Source organism: Eurosta solidaginis, chromosome 5 (genome assembly GCF_040869045.1).
Source record: "Eurosta solidaginis isolate ZX-2024a chromosome 5, ASM4086904v1, whole genome shotgun sequence".
In the NCBI taxonomy this organism is placed as follows: Eukaryota; Metazoa; Arthropoda; class Insecta; order Diptera; family Tephritidae; genus Eurosta; species Eurosta solidaginis.
In genome coordinates this window covers 49,661,913-49,680,260 of record NC_090323.1, presented here as the reverse complement: position 1 = coordinate 49,680,260, position 18,348 = coordinate 49,661,913, and positions in this window count along the sequence as shown.

Sequence of the window (18,348 nt, the reverse complement as noted above, 5' to 3'; positions counted from 1 at the left end):
ATTGTGCGTGTATTAATGATCCATATAATCCAAGTTGATGGCTTCAAGTTGCCCCATCTTTTATCATATCAATGTTAGTTAATGTTGTTGTAATTATATAAGAAAAATAAATTCCTATTGATCAATGCAAAGATAGTGTTTTCGTACGAATGAAACATACGTATGGGTGTATTTTTATATGTTTTATTAGTGCATGCATTCGACATTAATACAATCATATGCATACAGAAGTAGTACAAAGGGTGTTATAGAGTATGCGAGTATGAGTACGAGAAACTACGCTTGTTAAAAAGAAATAAACGTACATTTATACTGACATACATACCTAGCTCCAACTCATGTCTCAAATATCGATGCTTCATGCATACATTTACAACTGGCCAAATTTTTCTATCATAATCCAATAAAGTTCCCTGCAAAAAATGCGAATACTCTACGTTGAATCCGGGATGAGTCGCAAAGGAGTATGCGACCAATGCCAGTTTTTATCTCTTTATATGAGTTGAACTGTTCCCTTTTGTTTAAGCATGTCGTATGAAGAGACTAATTGTACCCATTTATACCCTAAACGGATTGATAGCACCAATCCCCCTTGTACCCATATGGGAACATATGAATACTAGTCCCTTTTCGTTTCAATAAGGACCCAAATAGGGACCAGCCGCATTTTTAACCCCAATGGTAGTAGAATGATACTCACTGATGTAATCCATTTTAAAATTAAAAAATAATCCAAATTATTTTAGTTTCATTTCCGATTTATATTGAAATAAGCAATTGGTAACGCAGATGACTTTTTTTTGCTTAGAAACTTTCATGGCAGAAACACAATCGAAGGGTTTGCCAAGCCACCAAATCTGTTTGATGTAAGCTATTCGCCCGCTTTTCAAAAAGGAATAAAAGATATTCTCTGAAAATTTTACCCTAACTGCGGCGTTGTCGTAAAGTCTTAGTAATTTAGGTTCGGTATAGGGATGCGCAGTTTTCTTAAATAATTCGATTCAATCACCTGCAATCTTTTTTATTTTACTCATATTGTGGCCGTTTTTTTTTAATATTTCTTAAAATGAGCTACATATATTTAAAACTCACTAATCCCAACTGTACCCAAAAAGCACTAAAGGGGATCAATTATGCCCAAATGTAGACAAAGGAGTTCAATCGGAGACCAATCTCTTTAGGGATTAATCGCGCGATTTTTTGCAGGGTTAGATGGGGCAAATCTTGAAAGTTCGTAAATTTCTGGTTTGAGGAGTTGCTTTAATATGGAAGGTACAGATTAAATTTCTTAAGTTTTCTAAGCTTTACTGGGCTCGTCAATGAATGCAAAACGAGAACGTATAGAGTACTTTTCCTCGATATTTTTTTGGTATCAACTACTTTCCCCAATTATTTTAAATGGGTAGAGGTATCGGGTACAAGGTGTTATCGGAATAACACTAGTCACAACATATTGCCTGTTGACATTTTTTTATACTGCGCTTTCTCATTCTATTTTTTTTTTTTTGCGTCTTCTTTCTTTTTATAAAGATTTTTCTGCCTGCATTGTTTCCGTGAGTTATCCTTTTTTTATGATCGGGGTGTTACCAGCTCAACTGTCTTTTTCATATAGAAATTTGTTTACTTGCGCTGGCGCGTTAAATTTAAGTACACGCGAGTAATGTAAGCAATGCGAAAAATTGCATTTTTCTACATTACATTTACCCCCATACTTTTATAGCTGTTTTTTTAAACAACAATAAACAATGATAAGCCATTAAAACTATTCATAAACACACCTACTTTTTGTTTGCTTTTCGCAGCGGGGGATGTGGTTTCCTTACTATGTATGTAGATATCCTTGGCGTATTTTGTAGCACTGAATTATTTTCAAGATTGCTTACTTGATTTTTTTAACCGGATATGAATATACCAATCTTTTATTGGGTGTGTCGATATGTTATTTTGCAAATTATTTCTCAGATATGATTTAAATATATACCTTCCAATTTTTCTAAAAAGTAAAAAATTCTCCGCGCGGGGTAAAAGCAAGGAACAAAAAACACAAGGGAAGCTCGACGTCGAAAGGCTGTAATCGCAACAGACCGGCAATTATTTCGCAACTCGACTCTCACACATGCTCTCTAAAAGCACAAGTCAGCCCGACGCAATGCAAGAGCAGTGGGAGCATATCTCTAAAGCACTTAGTAACGCTGCCAAGGAAAAAATTGGTTACCGGCGACCACGGAAAAACAGCTGGTATGATGAAGAATGCCACATTGCAACCGAAATAAAAGACGTTGCTTACAGGGCTACACTAGAAGCGAGTGCAACAAGAAGAGTGTGTGAATACTATAACGAGTTTAAAAGGGTAGTGAGACGCCTTTACAGGAAGAAAAAAGAGGAAGCAAAAAGGCGTGATTGTACAAGCTTGACTGCTACCCAACAGGAACAACGCCCGCCAATTTTAACAAAAACGTTTTAAGTCAAGGGCAAACTCTTGTAAGGACGAAAACGGCCACTTTGTAACCGGTGTCCAGAGAGTACTTAGATTATGGAGGGAACACTTCTCTGCTCTCACAAATGGAGACAACAATGTACCGCCCAGAGATGATGAATTCGATACTCGCAAGCAATGATGAAGGAATTAATTTTCCCTCAACTGTTTATGAAGAAGTCAGATTAACATGCACCTGCATCAGTTTCTTTGCAAAATATGGTCGAACGAATGCATGCCTAACGATTGGCATCTAAGCGAACTTTGCCCAGTCTACTGGAAATGAGAACCCTTAAACTGCGCAAACTATCAGTATCACTATAACTAACACTGCGAAAGCTTTGAAGCCCACTTCGATTCGGCAGATTGGGCCATATCAGTGCGGCTTCAGACCTGGTGAATCTACTATAGACCAGATTTTCACTAAACACAAAATTATTGGAAAAAATGCGAAAAAAGAATCGGCGCACATCACCTCTTCGTCGGTTTTAAAGCCGCCTTCGGCAGCACGAAAATAGATGCCTACAGGCCGTTATTACTGAATTTCGTGTTCCCGCAAAATTTATAAGGCTGCGCAAAATGACGTTGAGGATTGAGAAGCACCTCTTCGAGCCGTTCGAAACTAAACGAGGTTTCAGACAGGGTACCTCTCTTTCATGCGATTTTTTTTTTCTTTAATTTGATGCTGGGGAAAATAATACAAGCAGCAAACTTAAGCGCTGTAGAATATTATTTTATAAGAGAGCGCAATTACTGGCGTATGCTGATGACATTGATATCATCGGCCTAAATACCCGCGCCGTGAGTTCTGCTTACTTCAAACTGGAAAAAGAAGTGGAAAATATGGTTTGGATGGTGAATGAGTCAGCGAGGCAATCTGGTCCACGTTTGTTCTGGATATTGTAAAAGGTTAAACTCTTACTTGTCCAGAAAAGACAACGACATACGTAATATATGACCTACATGCGATGTGTCCAAATGACACCAACGGTCTTTATAATTGTAATGTCAAATCTACTAGTCTCCTTTACAACTCCAATTCTTTTATTCCTGTTTTCGGACTTATATCTATCGTGGAAGCAATCAGCAAGAAAGTTGGTCCTATTTCAAATGAGAGAAAACTTTTAATGGTTTTACGTACAGGGTGTCGCATTTTGGCATCACATACATATAATTTAGATATCCCCAGAGATAATAGATTTAGGAAGTGAGGATTATTTTATAAAATAAGTTCTTGTATTTAATTGTATTATCATACAAATTCTGAAAATACTATCGGGCCATTTAGGTGAGAGGTTTGTATTATCCATTTAGTATTACTTAACCGAACTGGCAAACAAATTCGAAGCTATTCTCAACAGATTTTAATCAAAGCTTATTGTACTGCATTTCTGAGTTATCATATTTTGCATTGAATCAAGTTTTTCATATACGCTTTTTACAGACATGTTCATGTGTATTTCTTTTCAACTTTCTTAATTTCCAAATTTTTCTGGAAATTTGATTTCATTTTCCAATTTAAGCTATTTCAATTTTATTTCCTTAACTCTGATTGTTGGTGATTTCCTCTTAAATTTTTTTCTTCTTTAGTTGTACATGTGTGTGTTCAGCAGAATCATACAGCTTTCGAGCAATTTTCGTTTTTCTTAGATTGCCATAATTTCATTGCCGCTCATAAAAAATAACGGAATACAACCGTAAAGGGAATATTTGCAGAATTGTATTATTAGTTAGCATTGTCGTAGTTGCGTATCCTCATAATGATGATGTTCATATCCTTTTTATTAGTTTTTTGACTGTTGTCTAACAATATGCACAAGGTTTCCGTTAGCTTGTTAGGCGGTGTCTAGAATGTTAAATTTTACAAGTTCCGGAAGCTAAGAAACTAATGAAGAAAAGACGGTCTTTCTTGTAAAGAAAATTGGTTTTGAATCTACTTAATTTAAGTATGGAAACCAAGCCACAAAATTTAACCTGCTATCTTCGACTTCACTGAAAGAAATGGTGTTAGTAAAATCAACAAATCGGTTCTGTTGTTCTTGACTTAACGAAGATTCGGTGAAATTGATCGAATTATGGTTAATTCGACCGAGTTCTTTGTCAAGCGAACAAATTAGTTTAGTCATTTCAACAGAAGAGAAACTGTCGATCTTAAGTTAACAAAATTTTGTAAAATGGACAGATTCCTAATCAATCTAAATGATTTTTCTGTTAACACAACTGAACTTACAGGACATTTCAACGGCGATCAACTGTCAATACATGAGCAAATTTCAAAGAGAATTTTACGCTCACTGCGCTCTCTACTTTGTACTTATGACGATGGTGCCACTTGTTAAAAAAAAAACACCAAAATAAGAAAACCATCAAATCGAAAAAAAACACAAAATGGGGAAGCAATAAAAAACTAGTTTTTCAGTTATCAATACGAAACGAAAAAAACCTTTTTTGAATTTACTGTGCAAAAAATTATGAGATACCGGGACAGTCATTTATCGGGTACAATTTGCAACTTCTCGTCCAAGCGAAATGCAAAATTTCGCCCTCTTGTTGCAAAAGTTTTGCTTGACCGAACAGGATTTTTCCAAAGATAGTAACATTTTGTTCAAGTTTTTTTGAATTTTCACTCACGCGAATGAATCTAATAACATAATAAAACAAGTAAGGAAGGCTAAGTTCGGGTTTAACCGAACATTACATACTCAGTTGAGAGCTATGGAGACAAAATAAGGAAAATCACCATGTAGGAAAATGAACCTAGGGTAACCCTGGAATGTGTTTGTATGACATGTGTATCAAATGAAAGGCATTCAAGAGTATTTTATGAGGGAGTGGGCCATAGTTCTATAGGTGGACGCCATTTAGGGATATCGCCATAAAGGTGGACCAGGGGTGACTCTAGAATGTGTTTGTACGATATGGGTATCAAATGAAAGGTGGTAATGAGTATTTTAAAAGGGAATGGGCTTTAGTTCTATAGGTGAACGCCTTTTCGAGAAATCGCCATAAAGGTGGACCAGGGGTGACTCTAGAATATGTTTGTACGATATGGGTATCAAATGAAAGCTTTTAATGAGTATTTTGAAAAGGAGTGATCCTTAGTTCCATAGGTGGACGACGTTTCGAGATATCGACATAAAGGTGGACCAGGGGTGTCTCTAGAATGTGTTTGTACGATATGGGAATCAAATGAAAGGTGTTACTGAGCATTTTAAGAGGGAGTGGGCATTAGGTCTATAGGTAGACGCCTTTTCGAGATATCGCCATTAGGGTGGGCCAGGGGTGACTCTAGAATGTTTGTACGATACGGGTATCAAACGAAAGGTGTTACTGAGCATTTTAAGAGGGAGTTGGCCTTAGGTCTATCGGTGGACGCCTTTTCGAGATATCGCCATTAAGGTTGACCAGGGGTGACTCTAGAATGTGTTTGTACGATATGGGTATCAAATGAAAGGTGGTAATGAGTATTTTAAAAGGGAATGGGCTTTAGTTCTATAGGTGAACGCCTTTTCGAGAAATCGCCATAAAGGTGGACCAGGGGTGACTCTAGAATATGTTTGTACGATATGGGTATCAAATGAAAGCTGTTAATGAGTATTTTGAAAAGGAGTGATCCTTAGTTCCATAGGTGGACGACGTTTCGAGATATCGACATAAAGGTGGACCAGGGGTGTCTCTAGAATGTGTTTGTACGATATGGGAATCAAATGAAAGGTGTTACTGAGCATTTTAAGAGGGAGTGGGCATGAGGTCTATAGGTGGACGCCTTTTCGAGATATCGCCATTAGGGTGGGCCAGGGGTGACTCTAGAATGTTTGTACGATATGGGTATCAAACGAAAAGTGTTACTGAGCATTTTAAGAGGGAGTGGGCATTAGGTATATAGGTGGACGCCTTTTCGAAATGTCGTCATTAGGGTGGGCCAGGGGTGACTCTAGAATGTTTGTACGATATGGGTATCAAACGAAAGGTGTTACTGAGCATTTTAAGAGGGAGTTGGCATTAGGTCTATAGGTGGACGCCTTTTCGAGATATCGCCATTTGGGTGGGCCAGGGGTGACTCTAGAATGTTTGTACGATATGGGTATCAAACGAAAGGTGTTACTGAGCATTTGAAGAGGGAGTGGGCATTAGGTCTATAGGTGGACGCCTTTTCGAGATATCGCTATTAGGGTGGGCCAGGGGTGACTCTAGAATGTGTTTGTACGACATGGGTATCAAATGAAAGGTGGTAATGAGTATTTTAAAAGGGAGTAATCCTTAGTTCTATAGGTGGACGACTTTTCGAGATATCGCCATAAAGGTGGACCAAGGGTGACTCTAGAATGTTTGTACGATATGGGTATCAAACGAAAGGTGTTACTGAGCATTTTAAGAGGGAGTGGGCATTAGGTCTATAGGTGGACGCCTTTCCGAGATATCGCCATTAGGGTGGGCCAGGGTGACTCTAGAATGTGTTTGTACGATATGGGTATCGAATGAAAGGTGGTAATGAGTATTTTAAAAGGGAGTAATCCTTAGTTCTATAGGTGGACGCCTTTTCGAGATATCGCCATAAAGGTGGACCAAGGGTGACTTTAGAATGTTTGTACAATATGGGTATCAAACGAAAGGTGTTACTGAGCATTTTAAGAGGGAGTGGGCATTAGGTCTATAGGTGGACGCCTTTTCGAGATATCGCCATTAGGGTGGGCCAGGGGTGACTCTATAATGTTTGTAAGATATGGGTATCAAACGAAAGGTGTTACTGAGCATTTTAAGAGGGAGTGGGCATTAGGTCTATAGGTGGACGCCTTTTCGAGATATCGCCATTAGGGTGGGCCAGGGGTGACTCTAGAATGTTTGTACGATATGGGTATCAAACGAAAGGTGTTACTGAGCATTTTAAGAGGGAGTGGACATTAGGTCTATAGGTGGACGCCTTTTCGAGATATCGCCATTAGGGTGGGCCAGGGGTGACTCTAGAATGTTTGTACGATATGGGTATCAAACGAAAGGTGTTACTGAGCATTTTAAGAGGGAGTGGGCATTAGGTCTATAGGTGGACGCCTTTTCGAGATATCGCCATTAGGGTGGGCCAGGGGTGACTCTATTATGTTTGTACGATATGGGTATCAAACGAAAGGTGTTACTGAGCATTTTAAGAGGGAGTGGACATTAGATCTATAGGTGGACGCCTTTTCGAGATATCGCCATTAGGGTGGGCCAGGGGTGACTCTAGAATGTGTTTGTATGATATGGATATCAAATTAAAGGTATTAATGAGGGTTTTAAAAGCTAGTGGCCCTTAGATGTATATCTGAAGGCGTTCTCGCGATATCGACCAAAATGTGGACCAGGTGATCCAGAAAATCATCTGTCGGGTACTGCTAATTTATTTATATATGCAATACCACTAACAGTATTCCTGCCAAGATTCCAAGGGCTGTTGATTTCGCCTTGTAGAACTTTTTCATTTTCTTCTACTTAATATGGTAGGTGTCACACCCATTTTACAAAGTTTTTTCCAAAGTTATATTTTGCGTCAATAAACCAATCCAGTTACCATGTTTCATCCCTTTTTTCGTATTTGGTATAGAATTATGGCATTTTTTTTCATTTTTCGTAATTTTCGATATCGATAAATTGGGCGTGGTTATGGTCGGATTTCGGCCATTTTTTTTACCAAGATAAAGTGAGTTCAGATAAGTACGTGGGCTAAGTTTAGTAAAGATATATCGGTTTTTGCTCAAGTTATTGTGTTAACGGCCGAGCGGAAGGACAGACGGTGGACTGTGTATAAAAACTGGGCGTGGCTTCCACCGATTTCACCCATTTTCACAGAGAACATTTACCGTCATAGAATCTATGCCCCTACCAAATTTGAGAAGGATTGGTAAATTTTTGTTCGACTTATGGCATTAAAAGTATTCTAGACAAACTAAATGAAAATGGGCGGAGCCACGCCCATTTTGAAATTTTCTTTTATTTTTGTATTTTGTTACATCATATCATTACTGGAGTTGAATTTTGACTTAATTTACTTATATACAGTAAAGATATTAAATTTTTTGTTAAAATTTGAATTGAAAAAATTTTTTTTTAAAAAGTGGGCGTGTTCTTCATCCAATTTTGCTAATTCTTATTTAGCACTTATATAGTAATAGTAGTAACGTTCCTGCCAAATTTCATCATGATGTCTTCAACGACTGCCAAATTACAGCTTGCAAAACTTTTAAATTACCTTCTTGTAAAAGTGGGCGGCGCCACGCCCATTGTCCAAAATCTTACTAATTTTCTATTCTGCGTCATAACGTCAACCCATTTACCAAGTTTCATCGCTTTAACCGCCTTTGGCAATGAATTATCGCATTTTTTCGGTTTTTCGAAATTTTCGATATCGAAAAAGTGGGCGTGGTTATAGTCCGATATCGTTCATTTTAAATAGCGATCTGAGATGAGTGCCCAGGAATCTACATACCAAATTTCATCAAGATACCTCAAAATTTACTCAAGTTATCGTGTTAACGGACAGACGGACGGACGGACGGACGGACATGGCTCAACCAAATTTTTTTTCGATACTGATGATTTTGATATATGGAAGTCTATATCTATCTCCATTTCTTTATACCTGTACAACCAACCGTTATCCAATCAAAGTTAATATACTCTGTGAGCTCTGCTCAACTGAGTATAAAAATATCCTTTTTTGATGTTGATGTTTCCGACAAAACAAAAGTTTGAGTTGTTTCGGAAACGTTTCAACTTAAAGTGTTACGGAAATTAAACTTGCCGGATTACATACATGTAAAGTGGTGTTGAATTACCTTCCTGCGATTTGATTCTTTACCTTTCTATAACTTACAAGTTCTCTTTCTAAAATGTTACGTCAAACATTTACACCATAAGTTTTGTTCGAAACAATCAAGTGTGGCAATTACATGCGAGAGAAATAATTGCTAATGAGCTGAGCTGCAACTGAAAGAATTGAGAATCAGTTTTGTGACTACTATTTTCATTTCTATATTCATATGTATATGTATCAAACATGCGTATTTATTAGGGCGGGTCGATTTAAAAATCGCTCATTGCTCTGTGAAAATCGTATTATAGGGATCAAAATAAGAAACTTTGCCGAAGGAACCATACCTCTAAAACGAATTCTAATTCCCCCCTCCCTTTGGGTCGAACTTTTGGGTAGGGGCAATTTCAATTCTACCTGCTGTGTCTTGCGGTGGCTTAAAAAAAACAACACAAGCAATTTTACGATCTGCAATTGTGTCACAGTGATACCTTCATCTTTTAAAACGGTTGAACAAAAAACCCACACAACAATGTTTACGACATGCAAATGCATCTCAGTGATGCCTTGGTTTTAAAAGGGGGTTGTAAAAACGCTAATTTCTAATCATTTTTTTTTTTAATTTCTTTTCTATTACTAAGTTAAATTCATTTTTTCATTTACATATGTTCTGAATAAATAAATTTTCAAAGAGAAAAATAAACTCCAAAAAGAAAAAACATAGGCATTTCAAAGTGGGATTTTTCAAAATTTGCCCCTACGACCCAAAGGGGGGGGGGGGGGGGGGGGGGGCGGGGGGCATCAGAATTCGTTTCAGAGGTATGGTTCCTTCGGCAAAGTTTCTTATTTTGATCCCTAGAATATGATTTTCACAGAGCAATGGGCGATTTTTTTGCCTCCCTACAAATCGACCCGGCCTAGTATTTATGTATTCACATATTTTCGTATTTATGTAGCGGCCGCCGTGGTGTGATGGTAGCGTGCTCCGCCTACCACACCGAAGACCCTGGGTTCACACCCCGGGAAAAGCAGCATCAAAATTTTAGAAACAAGCTTTTTCAATTAGAAGAAAAATGTTCTAAGCGGAGTCGCACCTCGGCAGTGTTCGGCAAGCACTCCGAGTATATTTGTGCCATGAAATGCTCTCAGTGAAAACTCGTATGCCTTGCAGATGCCGTTAGGAGTCGGCATAAAACAAGTAGGTCGCGTCCCACCAATTTGTAAGAAAAATTAAAAAGGAGCACGACGCAAATTGGAAGAGAAGTTCGGCCTAAAATCTTTTGGGAGTTTATCGCGCCCTACATTTATTTATTTATATGGCAACATAGGCACTTTCATACAAAGCTGTCGCAACCATTTTTTTTTGTTCATTTGACTACTAAAACGGTCAATTACGAATCAACGATTTGTGCGCAGTTGATTCAACATCTTGTTGCGATGGTCAAAAATTGACAGAAATTTCGGTTGAATTCACCCGTATTTCGGTCAGTCTTTTTCTTTCAGTGTATGAATTTCATAAACACAATATTTCCAATACTAAGTCTTAACAAACAAAAAAAAAAATATTTAATAATTGGCGCGATTAACCTTAGAAGTGATTAAGGCCGATCTTCTTCTTCAATATGCGTCGTGCTCCTTTTTATTTTTTCTAACAATTGACGGGACGAGTCTATCATTTTTTATGCCGACTCTGAAAGTTCTTAGCTGCAGGGCGGGTGAGTTTTAACTGAGAAATTTTTCGTGACAGAAATACACTTGGAGTATTTTCCAAACCACAGCCGAGGTGCGACATTCTTAGAAAAACTTGTTCCTAATTGAAATTGTTTGATATTTATAATTTGCTTTGTCCGGAACTTGAACCAATGACTTTCGGTGTGGTAGGCGAAGCAGCGCCGACTGCATACAGTTACCGAATATTAAAAAATCTAGAAACATTTAGAAAAATATCCCTAATAATGTAATACTAGCAAAAGCGCTTATCTCAAAATTATAACTAAATATTTATGCCTCGACCCTGAAAACTTTTCAAAATTACGTCCCCTGTAATGATTCGAAATCAATGCCAAAATTATCAGAAAATAGTCCAGGTATCCTATTTTTAATTAAATTATGCAACCGAAATACTACCAATTTTTTTCTTTATAGTCCAATTCCATCTTATTTCGTTCGAGACTCAGCCTCATAATATCCTCTGCCTGCTTAGCACAATGAGAAAAAATGCTACCTCCATAACTTAAGTACACTCTGCACGTCGGTCTTGAAACCTCCGTCATTTACCGAATTTCGTCAAAATCATGCTCATGCGCAAAATGGTTTTTAAGTTCTTGATGCCGAAGATGATGGTTAAGATCGATATTTGGACCATGTATATTCCGTAAGAGCGCTATCTAAAGCAATGCCTGACATTGATCATGTTGGCATTAATTAATCATTGAACTATACTGCCATCCATGGGAAAATGGGCAGTAAAGTTCACGCATTGTCTTTTAGGAATTTCGATGGCAATATATTTCTGCGTCACCAATTTATTCATTAACTCAAGAATTAATCATTACAAATTCAAATTTCTAGAAAAAACAAGATCTAACATTTGTTTTGTTTTGGTTTCGGGCTTTTTGATCAGGAGATAGCCAAGTAGCTTTGTTAGTTGCTGGTTTTTTTGGATTTAGGATTGAAAATCATAGATTGAGGCCCGACGAAGGCAATCAACCTCCTGTTGTCGTTGTTGTTGTTGTTGTTGTAGAGTGACCCATCACAAATTGTCACCAATGTCCTCTAAAGGGAGTCCAAGGAAACTTGCAGTTTCAAAAGGGGTGGACCATAGTGAGAGGGGTGTTAGAGGGGTTGGTTCCACATTACAATTGAAGAAATGATTGGAGTCATGTGGCGACACATTGCAAGCAGGACATACATTTTATATGTCGGGGTTGATTCTGGAGAGGTAAAAGTTTAACCTGTTACAGCATCCAGATCGAAATTGAGCTAGAGTGACGCGCGTTTCCCTAGGGAGAGTTCCTTTCTCTTCTGCAAATTTCTGGGTATTTTTCTTTAAGAACTGTATTCGCCGGGCAGTTCCTGCCATAGAGATCCGACGCCTATTTGTGGATATCACTGAGGGCTTGCTCGTGCTTTTTTGCTTCATACGGCTGTGTTCTCAGATGCCGTATTGCCCCATAATGCTTATGTTGATCACCGCTCACCTCCTCAAATTATGAAGTAATAAATTGTGGAGATTTAATTTTCCTAACGTAGCACCAAATAGCTGGCACACCTTTAGGGCGATCCGTTAGCCTATCCGTCCTAAGGGTCATCTTCGCATGAATTTTTGCAATAAAAAATGAACGTAATCTCTAATTTATAAATATAAACGTGACATCTCGGCAAATTGCAAAGCATCAATACTACAATTTTTTATGAACTATCTCGTGAGGATGACTAAGAGACTTTCCTTTTCAATTGTCTACTAAGCCAGGAAAAGATTTCGATGACTCCTTTCATGATGACCCTTACATGCTTACATGACCTAAGCCTTATCTCAGATAGCCTAGCTTATTGCAAATGCTGAATTTAACTGCAAATGAATTCATTTGGCCATATTTTCATCATAATAAAAATCTTTGAGAGCATACGCCACCTTTCACAAATGGTATACCTTAAATTGTGGAAAACACAGCACATGAGAGTACTTATTCTTCTGCTCGATGGCGACCACTGCGCGAAGTCTTCAGTAGTGTAATAAGGCAACATACACTTACAGTCATAAAAAAAGCCATTGACAATGTGTTCCCTGTTACATCTTTTCTACGGTCATTACAGCTACGTAACGAAAATTTTTAGTTATTTTGATTAACATCGACAATTTCTTAACTCATTAGGTGGTATCTTAAGGCGAAAAAGATAGAAAGTTCCTAGCAGTTTGCGTAAAAATAGAAAAAAATTACTATAATTGTTTACGCAAAATATGGAAATAGTAGGCGGAATACATTACAATGAACTATTCTTTAAAAGATTATGGACGAAATATATTAAATAGGTGACTCTATCCTCGCATTTTCAAACGGGACGACCACGAAAGGCCAATATACGCGTTGATAGGAATATCGTTATCATGGCTATTCTGAATACATTTGAAACTACTCCAGAAACTTCCGTGGAATTGAAGGATAATACAAACATGAAAACTATAATAACAACGGCACAGTGTCTCTTGAGAAAAAATAATTTGATGGCCCATGGCTAAAAAAGGACCCACTTTCCACCACAAAAACGCGATCCCGCACGCTAACTGGTATTACAGAAACATAAATTGGACAGGGAGCGATTGGCCATGATTCATATTCTCTTATGAGTGCAAAATAAATATTATTCAGTTAAGGTTCGCGATGCGTAGTAAGTCCAAAAAATCAGGAAGATTGAGTCAAAACTGCGTTAAGGCAACAGTGAAGGATTCTCCGTATATAATGGTGTTGAACGCATTAAAAGCCATGAGAGTTGCTTAGATCTTGTTAATAGGGAGTTAAACTAACTCCGCCGCCTCCATTGACAGCATTCGACACGGCATCTCACCAAGAATTGGGGGACTAATCTAGCACAGTAATCTGAACGCAGCTGTGAATCCATCAGACCAATTCTAAATATTCTCGCGGAATTTTGTTCTCGCGGATTTTTTTATTCCCGCGGAAAAATTCCTCCAGGGAGAACAATAATTGGGGAATAGGAATTTCGAAGTCAGCTGTTTTGTCAATTGAAATTTCGTTGCACATTTCTTATTTTGTTTAAAAAATTGAAAAGTTTAATTATTGTTGCAAATTTGTTGGAAATTAAGAAATAAAATATAAACAATGCACAGTATTTATTGCATTTCATGTGGTATTCACTGAAATGAGTAATGAATTGGTGCCACAGCAACATCAACAGCGGAACATAAGAAGAAGACGGCCGCTTAACACAAATCTGCCGGAGTTGCCTGCTTTCATTCAGCAAAGCAATTTTCTGGCGGCCAGGTTGAGTTGAATTCATCCTTCGTCATATGCCAAAATCTATTTAAGCTTTATTAAAAAATCCTTGCGCAATTTCTGGATGGCTGCATCAAATTTGTATACCAAGAGCTCTACCGTTGCTTATGATATAATTTTCGACTTAAAATAAAGAATATTGTGGTTGTAGTTGTTGTTGTATTAACAGTGAGAATATTGTTGTAGAATATAAATACATATTTTAGCACAAATTTGTACAAATAAGTGTTCTTTCTTAAAAAAACCAATTTTCTTTAACTATTTTGATGCATTCCCTTTAATTTAACAAGTGAAAAAACTCCTACGAAATGACAGAGAAATCTTCCCCTCCCTCACACCGGTTTCCGCTTTTTCGAACATTGTTCAGAATAGAAGGAAAGGGGAAGTGAAAAAATTCACAAGGAATTTTTATTTAGAATACGAGGAATGGGAGAAGGGAAAAAACTCGCACGGAATTTTCGTTTAGAATTGGGCTGCATATTTTTGTATTTTTTGAATTTTTAAGGAATTATCGATATTAACCACAATAACTAAAAAGTTTCGTTACGCAGCTTTAATGACTGTAGAATCACCGTAAAAGGGAAAACAGTTTCCTCGTCTTTTTTTTACCATAAGTGTATGTATATGAACGCAGCTGTTAGCTTAACATAACTGCAGCTCGCGTCCTTCCTTCCGATTGCGTGCAGTAAACGCCTAATATGCGCACGCTAAGCCCTGAAACCTTGCCTTATGAGAGCTATGGCTCCTAGATCAACGTCACATCGAACGAACCCTTCGCCCGACGCAATTTTCACTCAAGCGATAGACATGAAACGATCAACCTTTTTATACTCAGTTGAGCAGAGCTCACAGAGTATATTAAGTTTGATTGGATAAAGGTTGGTTGTACATATATAAAGGAATCGAGATAGATATAGACTTCCATATATCAAAATAATCAGGATCGAAAAAAAAAATTGATTGAGCCATGTCCGTCCGTCCGTCCGTCCGTCCGTTAACACGATAAATTGAGTAAATTTTGAGGTATCTTGATGAAATTTGGTATGTGGGTTCCTGAGCACTCATCTCAGATCGCTATTTAAAATGAACGATATCGGACTATAACCACACCCACTTTTTCGATATCGAAAATTTCGAAAAACCGAAAAAGTGCGATAATTCATTACAAAAGACAGACAAAGCGACGAAGCTTGGTAGATGAGTTGAACTTATGACGCAGAATAGAAAATTAGTAAAATTTTGGACAATGGGCGTGGCACCGCCCACTTTTAAAAGAAGGTAATTTAAAATTTTGCAAGCTGTAATTTGGCAGTCGTTGAAGATATCATGATGAAGTTTGGCGGGAACATTACTCCAATTACTATATGTACGCCTAATAAAAATTAGCAAAATCGGAGAAGGACCACGCCCACTTTAAAAAAAAATTTTTTTTAAGTAAAATTTTAACAAAAAATTTAATATCTTTGCAGTATATAAGTAAATTATGTCAACATGAAACTCCAGTAATTATATGATGCAACAAAATATAAAAATTAAAGAAAATTTCAAAATGGGCGTGGCTCCGCCCTTTTCATTTAATTTGTCTAGGATACTTTTAACGCCATAAGTCATCTAGGGGCATAGATTTTATGACGTTAACTGTTTTCTGTGAAAATGGGCGAAATCGGTTTATGCCACGCCGAGTTTTTATACACAGTCGTCCGTCTGTCCTTCCGCATGGCCGTTAACACGATAACTTGCGCAAAAATCGACATATCTTTAATGAACTTAGTTCACGTGCTAACTTGAACTCACTTTATCTTGGTATGAAAAATGAACGAAATCCGACTATGACCACGCCCACTTTTTCGATATCGAAAATTTCGAAAAATGAAAAAATGCCATAATTCCATACCAAATACGAAAAAAGGGATGAAACATGGTAATTGAATTGTTTTATTGACGCGAAATATAACTTTAGAAAAAACTTTATAAAATGGTTGTGATTAAGTAGAAGAAAATGAAAAAGTTCTACAGGGCGAAATAAAAAACCCTTAAAATCTTGGCAGGTATTACATATATAAATAAATTAGCCGTATCCAACAGATGATGTTCTGGGTCACCCTGGTCCACATTTTGGTCGATATCTGGAAAACGCCTTCACATATACAACTACCACCACTCGCTTATAAAACTCTCATTAATACCTTTAATTTTATACCCATATCGTACAAACTCATTCTAAAGTCACCCATGTTCCACCTTTATGGCGATATCTCGAAAAGGCGAACACCTATAGAACGAAGGGCCATTCCCTTTTAAAAATACTCTTTAACACCTTTCATTTGATACCCATATCGTACAAACAAAGTCTAGAGTCACCCCTGGCCCACCTTTATTGCGATACCTCGAAAAGGCGTCCACCTATAGAACTAAGGCCCACTCCCTTTTAAAATACTCATTAACTCCTTTCGTTTGATACCCATATTGCACAAACGAATACTAGAGTCACCCCAGGCCCACCTTTATGGTGATACCTCGAAACGGCGTCCACCTAGTGAACTAAGGATTACTCCCTTTTAAAATACTCATTAACACCTTTCTTGTGATACCCATATTGTACAAACAAATTCTAGGGTCACCCCTGCTCCACCTTTATGGCGATATCTCGAAACGGCGTCCTCCTATGGAACTAAGGATTACTCCCTTTTAAAATACTCATTAACACCTTTCTTTTGATACACATATTGTACAAACAAATTCTAGGGTCACCCCTGCTCCACCTTTATGGCGATATCTCTAAACGGCGTCCTCCTATGGAACTAAGGATTACTCCCTTTTAAAATACTCATTAACACCTTTCTTTTGATACACATATTGTACAAACAAATTCTAGGGTCACCCCTGGTCCACCTTTATGGCGATATCTCGAAACGGCGTCCACCTATGGAACTAAGGATTACTCCCTTTTAAAATACTCATTAACACCTTTCTTTTGATACACATATTGTACAAACAAATTCTAGGGTCACCCCTGGTCCACCTTTATGGCGATATCCCGAAACGGCGTCCACCTATGGAACTAAGGATTACTCCCTTTTAAAATACTCATTAACACCTTTCTTGTGATACCCATATTGTACAAACAAATTCTAGGGTCACCCCGGTCCACCTTTATGGCGATATCTCGAAACGGCGTCCACCTATGGAACTAAGGATTACTCCCTTTTAAAATACTCATTAACACCTTTCTTTTGATACACATATTGTACAAACAAATTCTAGGGTCACCCCTGGTCCACCTTTATGGCGATATCTCGAAACGGCGTCCACCTATGGAACTAAGGATTACTCCGTTTTAAAATACTCATTAACACCTTTCTTTTGATACACATATTGTACAAACAAATTCTAGGGTCACCCCTGGTCCACCTTTATGGCGATTTCTCGAAACGGCGTCCACCTATGGAACTAATGATTACTCCCTTTTAAAATACTCATTAACACCTTTCATTTAATACCCATATCGTACAAACGCATTCTAGAGTCACCCCTGGTCCACCTTTATGGCGATATTTCGAAACGGCATCCACCTATAGACCTAAGGCCCACTCCCTATTAAAATACTCATTAATACCATTCGTTTGATGCCCATATTGTACAAACAAATTCTAGGGTCACCCCTGGTCCACCTTTGTGGCGATATCTCGAAACGGCGTCCACCTATGGAACTAAGGATTACTCCCTTTTAAAATACTCATTAACACCTTTCATTTTATACCCATATCGTACAAACGCATTCTAGAGTCAACCCTGATCCACCTTTATGGTTATATCCCTAAATGGCGTCCACCTATATAAATATGGCCCACTCCCTCTCAAAATACTCTTTAATGCCTTTCATTTGATACACATGTCATACAAACACATTCCAGGGTTTCCCTCAGTTCATTTTCCTATATGGTTATTTTCCCTTAATTTGTCACCATAGCTCTCAACTGAGTATGTAATGTTCGGTTACACCCGAACTTAACCTTCCTTACTTGTTTTAAACGGTTTTATTTAGCTTGAGTTGACAGGCAGGCCGCATGCAC